Genomic DNA, 11839 nt, shown 5'->3' with positions numbered 1-11839 from the left:
TTCAGAGGGACTTCGATAGGTTGGAGAGTTGGGCAGAGAAGAACCTTCTGAAATTCAGCAACATCAAATGTAGGGCCCTGCACCTGGGGAGGAATAAGACCCAGGCACCAGTACAGGCTGGGGGCCAACTTGATGGAAAGCAGCTCTACAGAGAAGAACCTGGGGGACAAGCAACTGTCTGTGACCCAGCAGTGTGCTCTTGTGGCCAAGATGGTCAACAGAATCCTGGGATGCATTAGAAAGAGCATTGCCAGCAGGTCAAGGGAGGTGATCCTGCCCCTCTACTCAGCCCTTATGAGGCCACATCTGGAGTGCTGTGTGCAGTTCTGGGCTCCTCAGTACAAAAGAGACATGGAGCTCCTGGAGCAGGTCCAACAGAAAGCTACAAAGCTGGTCAGAGACCTGGAGAATCTCTCTTACAATGAAAGGCTGAGGGAGCTGGGACTGTTCAGTCTCAAGAAGAGGTGACTGAGAGGGGGCCTCGTTAATGTGTATAAATATCTAAAAGCTGGGTGTGAAGAGGATGGAGCCAGGCTCTTCTCGGTGGTACTAACCCCTAGGACAAGAGGCAATGGGCAGAAACTGATGCACCAAAGTTTCTTTATTGTGCAAGTGGCTGCATGCTGGAACAGATTGCTCAGAGTTTGTGGAGTCTCCCTCACTGAAGATATTCAAGAACTGTCTCGATGCAATCCTGTGCCATGAGCTCTAGGATGACCCTGCTTGAACAGGGAGGTTGGACCACATGACCCACTGTGGTGCCTTCCAACCTGGCACAGAGTTGGTACTCTGACTCTGTACTACAGCTGTGCTCCTTCCCCTCTGCCCCCAGCCAGCATAGGCTTAGTGCTTTCAGCTTCCACACTGTCGAGCCAGAGCTGAGGTCGACAGTGGAACAGGTCTTCTTATGCCCAGAGCCTTGCATATCTCTTTTCAACATGCCTGTTCTCTCAGATGGTGGCAAGCCCTCCCAGCTCCAGGTCAAATGAGTTCAGCTCACTCAGCCTCTCCTTGCAGGACACATGCTCCAGCCCTAGCCTTGGTGGCCCTCCACTGAACTTGTCCCAGCTTGTCAGCAGGATTCTGAGAGGGGAATGACACATCTGGACACAGCATAAGGTCTAGAAGGGCCCTAATGAGTGCCAAATAGGATCATCACTTTTTCCAAGCTACTGGCATGCTGTTACCTTTGTTGGTTATGGTCAGCTTATTGCCTACTAACAGAGCTGCCACTCAAACAGGCAGTTCCCAGTCTGGATCTGTGCAAGGTATCCTCCCTTTCCAGAGGCTGAATGTTTGTCCTTGTTAAACTTCAAGAAGTTCATGCTGGCCTGTTCTTGAGCTTGCCCAGGTCCTTTTGGACAGCAGCCCAGCCCTGAAGCTTGTCCACAGCACCCCCAGTATGCAGTCACATGCAAACAGTGGATCCTGTCATCTCCTCCAGGTCCTTGAAAAAGATGTAAAAATACAACAGGCCTCCCCTTGGTATTGCCCTCCAGGCAAAGTGCAACCCATTAAACTGCAACTGTCTGACCCCAGCGATGCAACAAGGTTTTTACCCACCTAGCTGTCCACCCATCCAGACTGCAGAATCCTAAGCACATTCAAAAATAGCATGGGAACCAGTGCCAAGCACCTTACTAAAGTTGCCATGGCATCCACTACTATCCCCATGCCTGCAAATACCTACATTTTATCAAAGAAGGCAAGGAGTTGGTAAGGCATGATGGCACCCTTTCTAGACACGATGTATACAAAAGCAAGTCTGTTCCAAGGGGACTCAATGATTTTAGCAGGGACTGATTTCCTCATGGTTCCCCAAAGTTGTCCTTCTTGCCTTTTCTGGAAATGGCCGTGCTTTAGTTAATTGTGGACTATCCTCACCCCACTCTCCTTCCTGTCACTCATACACACCACAAAATACAGCCACTCTCGAGGCATCAATCAGCTCTTCTCAGCACCCTCAGATGCAGCCCAGAAAGCCAGCCCAGCCCAGGCAGATTTGTACAGGTCAAGTTCTCAGAAGAATCCCTCTCTTTATCCTCATCCATTGCTGGCAGCTTTTTGCTTGCTTGAATCTTCCCTCTAAGCATATGGGTCAGGTCACTGAGGCAAAAGCAGCTCTGAGTACATCAGCCTTACCTGTATCCAGATTCAACAGGCCTACATGTTCCTTGTTCAGCCTCTTACTGTTCACAGAGGTTTTTTGAGAGCAACATGAGATTCCACAAGCCCTTTTGTGTGTCAACACCGCCCTATGTGCTTTGACAACATTTCTGTAACTCCTTCACCATAACCTGTTCTTGCTTCCACCATGACAGTTTTGCAAGGAAGTCCAATCAGGTATTCCCTGCTTGGCCTAGCTGGTATCCCAATTCATCAAGATGGTTTCCTATTTGGACATGTCACTCTTGCATCGGAAAAAGGCTCCCATTAAAAATCTGCCTGCTTTCCTATGCTCCCTTCGCTTTTCAAAGCTGCCTCCCATTTACCAGTTCTCCAAATAAGCCAAACTTTGCTCTCTGAAGTCCAAGGACTTGCCATCCTCGCTCCCTTCAGGATCTTGAGCTCCGCTGTATGACCATGACTACAGCCAGAGTTTCTATTACTGCATTTCTAAACAATTTTTCCTTGTTAATGGACATCCATGGCCCTGGCTGGCCCATTCAGTGTATCTACCACAATGGTTTCCTGAAATCTGCAGGGTTGTTTCCATCCCATCCAGCTGTCAGAAAGACTAACCCCTCTCCAAGAATCAGGATTTGTGACCCAGAGATGTCACTGAGTTGCTATTTTAATCAACCTTCATCATGAGTAGCTAATCTGTAATCCACCATCACCCTCAGTAGTCACTCCTTTGAGCCCCAGCGTTCTGGACCAGCCTGTTGTCCATCCAAGAGCTCCATACACTTCAGCTACTCTTTTTACAGAGTGAGCAACCCTCCATCCTCATCTTTCCAGTAGCTCCAGAAAAACACGTATCCATCCCAAATGTTGTGCTTGTGGACCAAGTCTGGAACTTTGTGTACCACTGTTATTGTACTTTCCCTTATTAGGACAAAAGCCTGTTCAGCAACTCCTAAAACACCCCTGATTAACACAGAAACTGCTTGAAGTCCTCGTGCTCAGCAGGCATGACTACATTTGCTATACATGGTCCACTTAAGAATCTCTCTCCCTATTGTGCAGATGCATAAACAAAATTAATTTATGTAAAAATATATAAGCAAACGCTACACTGGCACCTCAATTCCTTCCTAACTGCAGAACATTTCTGTATTAAGTGCTGCTATTGTGATGGATGAAATCTCTTTGAAAGCACTGCCCCCACTTTTCCCTCAAGTGCTATCAGGGAACAAAAAGATCTCTCCAGTGGCCTTAAGTCCTCCTAAAGCACAACTATCACCATTGGCGAGCAGTCAGTAGCCAAAAGCATAACATCAAAACATTTGGAAATGAGGAAATCAAGTTACTTCACCGGCACTGAACTACGAAGCAAACACTACCAATGCATTTTGTCTGGGAACTTTACCCATCTCCTTTTTCTATTTCCTTCTGCGTATTTTGGTTTTATCCTCTCCATTTCTTTTAATTATACACACCAGTTTTTCCTCTTTCCTTGTCCCTTGTCATTTTTCCTCCACTCATTAGTTTCTCTGTCTTTCTGACCATGTGAGAAAGCAGCATGCAGTCCCATCAGGGTGCCGTGTAATTGAGCTGTTTTTCTAATACTACTGTTAAAGCATATGGGGAAGGATTGCTAAGTGTATAGGAAGATGTGAAAGTGCAGCCTTCCCTGTACTGTAAACACATCAGGTCATAGATGGCTCCAGAAGGAGCATCCTAGGCACCAGAGCTTGCTGACACCATGGGAAATACAGATCTACACCTTGGGGGTTGAACTGAAAGGATGTCTGACAACACTGAAGACTCTTACTGATGCAGTCTTCTCACATAAAGGAACATCAACACTAGAAAAACAACATTCCTAGATGTCTGTAGATTATTATGAAGTAGCAGTCCTGTACACATGAAAAGTGTTTCAAATTAGTGTTTACAGTGGGTCACATAGCACAAACCCAGGCACTACAAAACATCTTTCCATTGCCCACTTCAAAGTCATGCATCAGACATGTCTGCACACTTAACAGGGATCAGATACGAGGTGTTTTGATGCACCAGTTTCAACCTGGAACTCTTCTATTCCAGCATTAAATACATAACCCATTATGTCATTCCTGCATTTTTTATTAGAGGCAAATTTGAATTAAAAGTTGGTTCCGTAGGATTTTTGTCATTAAGACATTTTCCTTTGACTACAAGAGTATATTTGAGAAGCAGCAGATTGATTACCAGGATAGACACCTCTACTAACACCTATTTCGGTGTGCCAACACTGAAATTCAACAAAACAAAGATGGTTCAAGTGCCTGGTATCAAGGCATGTAAGTTGAAGCATAGCACAAAATCTAAACTGATGTTGTACATCTAAACTATTGTTTCTAGACTACCACTGTAAGAACTTCAGAATTCAATTCTGGCTCACTAGTATTCATATATTCTTTTTAATATGCACTTTTGCCATATTTTGAAATTATTTGCCTCTTTCAGACCATGTTGGTACAGATTTGATAAGATATGATCTAAAATTTATTTTATCAGTAATAGCTATTTCACATGGTACTCCAAGAACAGGCAACACTATCTCCATAAGAAATCTGATCAACTTGAAAAAAATCTAAACAAGCATCCTAGACATTTCAGAGTTGTGGTATGTATATCTATACATATATATATACACACAGTCACACACAAATACCTATCTGCAGAACAATAAACTACTGCAAAGCACAAGTGACTTGGTAATTAAAAAGTAAAATACTGCTCTAACAACTATTTAACTACAAACAACTGAAGTACCTGCTTTAATCAACTGTAAGATGTTGCCCCTAGACACTCCATTAGGGAATATTAGTTTACATTAGGAGTTAAAAAGCGCTTTGATACGTTTTATTTCTGTGTCTAGCCAGCGTAATCTCTTTTGTAAATCCCCACATTTAGCAGTGCAGAGCTCCACAACCTCCTGTATCACAAGCAGGAGTGATCATGTTTTCCATTTGCACTTTGTAGTCTTAGGTGCAGCTGGGTAAGGCAAGTTCAATGTAGGTGTAAATTGCTACCGGTAGGGCACTGAATAATTCAGCTTGACCAAATATCTGTACTTACTTTGGCCTAGGCAGAGATTATTACATATTGTGAAAAGCAGCGTGAAATCACATCACAGCATTTCTCTCTTGTGCAAGGTGTTTCTAGTTATGCGACTAAATAACCCCTTGCTTGGCTATTCCAAGCATTATTTGAGCAACTAATTGGAAAGACACACACAGGTGCAAAGCAGAGACATTCATTTATTGTTTTGCATGACACTCAGTGCAATGCCAGTTGCTGTTATTTTCACTACAAAGTCAGACTCCAGCGTCCAAGTTAACCATATCCCATTTTTCTGGTTTTTGCAGTTGTGTGAAAAATATTTAAAGATCGTTGAGAATAAAATTTGTTTCCTCTGTCAAAAAGCAAGAGACACACACCTGCAACATCACTCTGAACAGGATTTGGCAAAACTTAAGTTACTTCTGACTAACTCCTGTTAATCAAAAACAGATACCAAAATATCAGTAAAGAAAATTAGTTTTGTTATTTACCTACCATTCTGCAAAAGCATGTTTAGGATCGAATGAATTTTTTATTAACAAGACAAAGTAAGAAAGAATATACAAAATGAGAAAAACTAGGCTCCTTTTGAGGTAGACAAGTCATTTAGCATATTTTCCTCATTTACTGTTAGTTAGTTTCAGATCACCAGTGTAAACTGCTGTGAAACATCTTAATTACCCAAGGATCAGACCTTTTTCTTACTTGTTGAGATACCTCATTTCTGATGTCTAGTTTTTATTTTGGGCCCTGTAGTAGAAAGTACATCTGTCTTACCAATGTCAAACACATCATCCCCCCTGTACTCATTTCCATTTCCACCTCAGTTGGTACAAAATGGTATGACTGCTAGGGAAAACAATTCCTTTAGTTTTGCACAATTCCTTAGTGCTAAGCAACCTGCCACTGTGGCAGCTCCAAGAAAGAATCTGCAATTGTCTGACCCATGTCTGGTTCCGATTTGTTTTTCCAAGACTCTTGCACTCTCAAGGTCTTGAATGTCTTGTAGTTTTTAACATTTGAGTCTTCAACAGGCTGAAGGACTCAAGACACAGAGGTGATGATAAGCTTGAGTGGAAATAAAAAGTTTCAATTTTTGATGAACTCTTTACTTATTGCAAAGTAATTATGTCATCAGGTGTTATTCAGAACTAAGCCATAGCTTCTCCGTAATACCAGGAAAACTGCCTCCAAATCTGAAGGAACTCAGACAGACTAGAAAGCTCTGCAGAAGTTGGATCTATACTGCTGCTAAAGAGAGAATCAGACCAGTCCCTGGCTGCTAATGGTGATGGTGATATAACCCTTTCTGCCCAAGCAGCAGCAGCAGCAGCACACAACCTAACCTTTGCTCAGAAGCAGAAGCTACTTATGCCTTTCCAGGGTTCCAGAAGATGGAGGCAGCCTGTGCCTCTGACTAGCTCAAAATTTTAGCCCAATCAGATATTTAAAACAGCTCATATTTTTTTTCCCAGGAGGAGTGACTTCAACAGGAGTTCTACCACTAGAGCATTTTAATGGCACAGGACAATATCTTTAAATTTCTTATTATTAAAGTGCTTCTATTGCTCATTTGTCGGCAACTACTCAGGAGCTGCACAGGCTGGGTATAATTACGGACCAGTTTTCTGTTTGGAAGCTCTTTCTGAAAGGTGCTTTCTGTACTCTTGAAACTTAAAATACATTTATGGCCATAAATTTCTGAACACTACACATAGTTATATAACAATATGTGGACGTAATTTTGATGTGATCAGTATCTGACAGGATATGCCTGTGTAGAGCAAGAGGAAAGCTGTGGCTACATTTAAGAATTACTGACAGTATATTTAATTTATCCCTATTTATTTCACCTTTCTTGAATGTTTCTGTACACACCTGACAGATAACATAGATTTCACATTCTTATCTCACTAATAATTTTGGTTAAATCCAAGCTGTAGAAGAACCTTCAGAAACAAGAGAGATATGCCCCCAAATGGCTGCATATAGAAGACCACTGTCCAGAGACTGAGATTTACTGCTGTATCAAGTTGGCACTAAAGCTGCTCTTGCTCTATGTCATGAGAAGAGTGGCCAGATTTTCCTTGTCATAAGGGCCGGTCTAGCGAGCATTAGAGAAGCTATGACCTGTTTCAGATTACATTCCATGAGCTGTTTCTCTTGCACAGGTGCTTCAAAAACCTGCAAGTGAAAGCTCTCTATAATAAAGGTCAGCTAGTTATAAGCCAGTGCAGAAGGCAAAGACTTCTTGTTAACAAGAAACACTAAATTACTGAAGAAGCTGGAATATATGCCTTTTCCTACATTAAGATATCCAGACTAAGCACTGCTTAGCACCATCAGTAAGGAATTAGATGTGTACTCATACATATTTCTGTTTCTTGAACATTCCTGACTATAAACCAAACAATGCATCTTTCCATTTCTCCATTGCATTAAGCTAAATCACATATAAAGGAAAGTAATTTTTGGAACTTTTGAAGTTTTAGATTTCCACCTACCAGATACTTGGTGCCCAAATGTGTTAGTGAGGTCAGCTGAGATTCTCATTTGAACAGATTTCACTAATATAAAAAAGGACTAGACAACCAGGCTTTAAATAATGCAAAAATTAATGAAATTTTTACAAAGTGTTAAACAGTCTATTATCTTTGTAGTAGACGAATAGGTAAAATACACCCCAGAAAAATACTATTCCACAAATTTCACAGAATCATAGAATATCCTGAGTTGGAAGGAAACCACAAGGATCATCAAAATCCAACTCCTGGCCCTGCACAGGACAGCCCAAAGAGTCACATCATGTGCCACAGAGCACTGTCCAAACGCTTCTTGAACTCTTGTCAGGCTTGGTGCTGTGACCACTTCCCTGGGGAGCCTGTTCCAGTGCCCAACCACCCTTTGGGTAAAAAACCTTTTCCTAACATCCAACCTAAACCTCCCATGACACAGCTTCATGCCATTCCATTGGGTCATGTCAATGGTCACCACAGAGAAGAGATCACTGTGTGTCCTTCCACTTCTCCTCCTGAGGAAGTTATAGACTGCTATGTTCCAATGGCAAAACAGGGACTAGATTAGACAAAATGGGTCACTATCTTAAAGATATGAACACCTGATTCTAGTCTTGTTTGTAATAACTTGTGGAAAGAGTTTGCTCATTACCATCTGAATAGATACAGTCCTAGGAATTTCAGTACTTAATGCAAAGATCTGAAAATTAATGAAAAAGTAAGTTGTAATGAATTCATCCTTTCTGCAAACTTAGGATCTCACACAAGTTGCACATGAACTGTATATTCCAAGTGCGTTGTTTTATACACCAGAAGTATCACTGTGGCCTGAACTACCCTACTCTAAGTTTTCTTTAAACTTCTCAGACCTATAAGTATTCAAACAGTGCTTCACCCTCCCCAGTAAAAAGTGTAAGGCCCTTTTCAGATATCTTTGTTGTGTAACTGGATCAAGTATAGCTAATAAGATGAAGTTTGACAAAAGAGAAAGTGAACAAGAACCACAATCTAACCCAGACTCCTAAGAAGCAGTATAAAGAATGAGTATCAAAGAGCACTTTCTACTCTAGATCCAATTAGAAGTAACAGGGAAGGACAAGAATAGCCTGCTCTGAAGAGACTCAGTTATCAAGAGAAATGCATGAGTGGAGTAGCTACAGAATAGTTTCAGATTTTGAAAACTGTAAAACCATACCAGTCTAGGCAGTTCCGTTATAGAAGTGATTTTGAAAGTGATTTCAGCATTCAGAACCTTGGGACACCAGAGACAGAAAGCCAATGGTGTTGAAGAGAAGGTGCTTGAGCACATGATGAATTAACAAAGCAAGTAGCATTCAAACAAGATAAATGTGGACTCTGTACTCATCAGCGTTTCCATATGGACACAAAACATGAACTTGTCTGATGTTATCTGTGCACTTGTACTAATAAATAAATATTTTAAGTTGACCAACTTTCTGTAACTGCAAAGGTTGGTATTTTCTGCACTATTTTACTCTTCTGGAATGGTAAGGTGAAAAACCTGCTACAAGTCTTTAGAAACCTTACTCTGCCATGCAAAGCACCTGGGAAACAGTATTTGAAAAATAAAACCATTAAGTTTCATCCTTGACCTTACAATTAAGTATGTTTATTTAAAGTATATCCTTGTCATAAGTAACAAATACAGTAAGAAAACTAATGGCATTTGTAACTAATTACAGCATTTCATTTTCCCCACTAGCTCCACCTCTTTGTTACTACATATGAAGTGCAACACACAGGTTAAAAGAGCAGATAACAAGACTCCTAAAATTTAGTATCATAAAAATCTAGTTTGCAAACTTCAGTTTCCTAACATGTTAAAGAGTCTGAAGTTTAACTCTCCATGTTATTTAATTCAGGTGAAAGTAAATCAAACTTTGTTCTCGAGTAAGGCAAGACAGAGATTCTCTCTGTTTCCCACAGAGCCTTGCCAGGGGCACTTAATGGGCATCTCGGCCAATCCCCTTAACTGCTCCTGTCCTTAAACTAAGACAGAATTCTGTTTCTAATTAGGTTTGAGACATTTGCTTTCCAAGTTGAAAAGCATTCTTTCCCAAATAACTAACAGTACTATAACACAATTCCATGTCATCCTTAGCTTGTACATATGTGAGGGAACAGACACAGAAACATGAATTTCATAGTTTCTGAAGCTGCATGTTACAAGCCAAGCAGGCTGGTTTGAGATAATACATCATCTGCTGCCAAAACACAGACCCCTGCCACTTGGATTAAGAGATCACTCTGGTAGCTTGGAACAGACCTGTTGCCAAAACTCAAAGCTTCAAGATGACGTCAGGAATCATCATTGGCTATGTATGTCCCCTACATTTTTTATAACAATCTTATTCAGACGATATCTCATCATATACATGAGAAGTTTCCTGACTTAGGTTGTCCTGTGGCCTCAGGAGCTGCTTCTAGTTCTGCATACAGGAATATTTTTGGCTGCTTAGGCAGCATGTACACTGCACTTGAAACTACTATATTCACAACAGATAGTGAGTACTTCTGGAAAACTCTAGGTATAAATACATAGTACTATCTACTACTGCTTTCTGTTTAGGCAGTTCCATCACAGGGTTGGGGTTTTTATACAGAATTTAAATTCTTTTCAGAACATTGAGCATGGCAAAAAATCTGTTAAAGAATTCCAATCATCCGTGAAAGAATTTTGCTTCATAATTTCATTTTTTAATTGTTTTTTTTTTTTCAGTAACAGCTTTTTTGCAAGTTAATGGATTGCTATTTAGGTTAAAGCATTACTAAGTCTGTAAAGCAAGGATCAAAACATACTGGAGTCATACAACAAATGTTGTGCATTTTATGACATTGTGGCAAAATACTCTAGTACAGCCTGCCTTTGTATTCTCTTCAATGTATACCAAAAGGAAGAATAAAAGATCAAAACCTGAGCAAAACAACCTACTAGAAGCTGAGCGTGTTCTCAAGGATCTATTTTCTTGCCCTTTTACTCTTCCATTTAGAGACAGGTTTCCAATAATGATGTACAATAATGAATTAGACAAAATTTGATCTGGGCATGTACAGAAGCTCTTAACTAAGATTGTTTATTTTTAATATGTTTATATGTTTATTAACTAAGATTGTTAAATGTAGAAACTCGGCAAAAATACTACTTTAATTTTTTTACTTCTTTAGTGGTGTTTCTATAACAAGGTAAGCGAATATGTAAGTGAACCTTTTTTTTTTTTTGTCTATTCATTGTTGGCTTCATAATACTGTCATAAAACGTCATTTATATTGGAAAATGTCACCCAAGAAAGCAAACATTTCATAGAGATCACAATTCCCCAGGGAAAGCAGACACAGCAACAGAAAATTAAATTATCTACAATTTCTGCTGGATAACCAACTCCCCTCCTCCAACCAACCTAGAGGGATCTGGTCTTAGGAAACACTGAAAACAGTAGGTAACACTGAGCACTGGTAGCACTGAGTTCCCATCCATTGCCAGTGACTGTGTTCCTTTTACAAGAACAGAGAGACCAGGAATGAGTAGCCAGTTTAAAGAAGTGGTCCATGTTCTTACTCATTTCAACCCCACCTCTGTAAAAAAGGGAACAAAGAAGGTACCTAAATGAGTACCTTCTGAATATACTGAGTTTTGAATATCTCTTAACGGGCTTTTTTTAACTGTTGTGTATTTATCAAATTCTTGGGATTGCAGAATAAACTAGACTTACCTGAAAGCAGAACAGGGGACCAAAGCCTTTTCTGACTCATATCCTTTTGAAATACTGTCAAGTTCATTTAAGGATTTATTTGTAAGCACTGTACAAATAAAGAGAGGAACTGAAAAGAGTTATGAATAAGCTGACAAAAATTTTTCACCTATGGAATACATCAGTGGTTTAAACTTTCCAGTCCTGTTTCCCTATGAGTGCCCAGTTCTATCCTGTTGACACACTCGGAACCAGTGTCAAAACTGCTCACAAACCCTGCCTTTTTGCCAAACCCACTACAACTCATAACACAACCTTTGGCAATCTTACAAAGTGCTCTCATTGCATTTCTTACAGCTGTACTTTTTAACCCAGAAATTAACTAGTCTACAATAAGAACTG

This window comes from Manacus vitellinus, unplaced genomic scaffold (assembly GCF_001715985.3).
Source record: "Manacus vitellinus isolate BGI_N305 unplaced genomic scaffold, ASM171598v3 scaffold_3_pilon, whole genome shotgun sequence".
Taxonomy (NCBI): domain Eukaryota; kingdom Metazoa; phylum Chordata; class Aves; order Passeriformes; family Pipridae; genus Manacus; species Manacus vitellinus.
The sequence above is the reverse complement of the archived record's forward strand: the minus strand, read 5'-3'. Positions refer to the sequence as shown.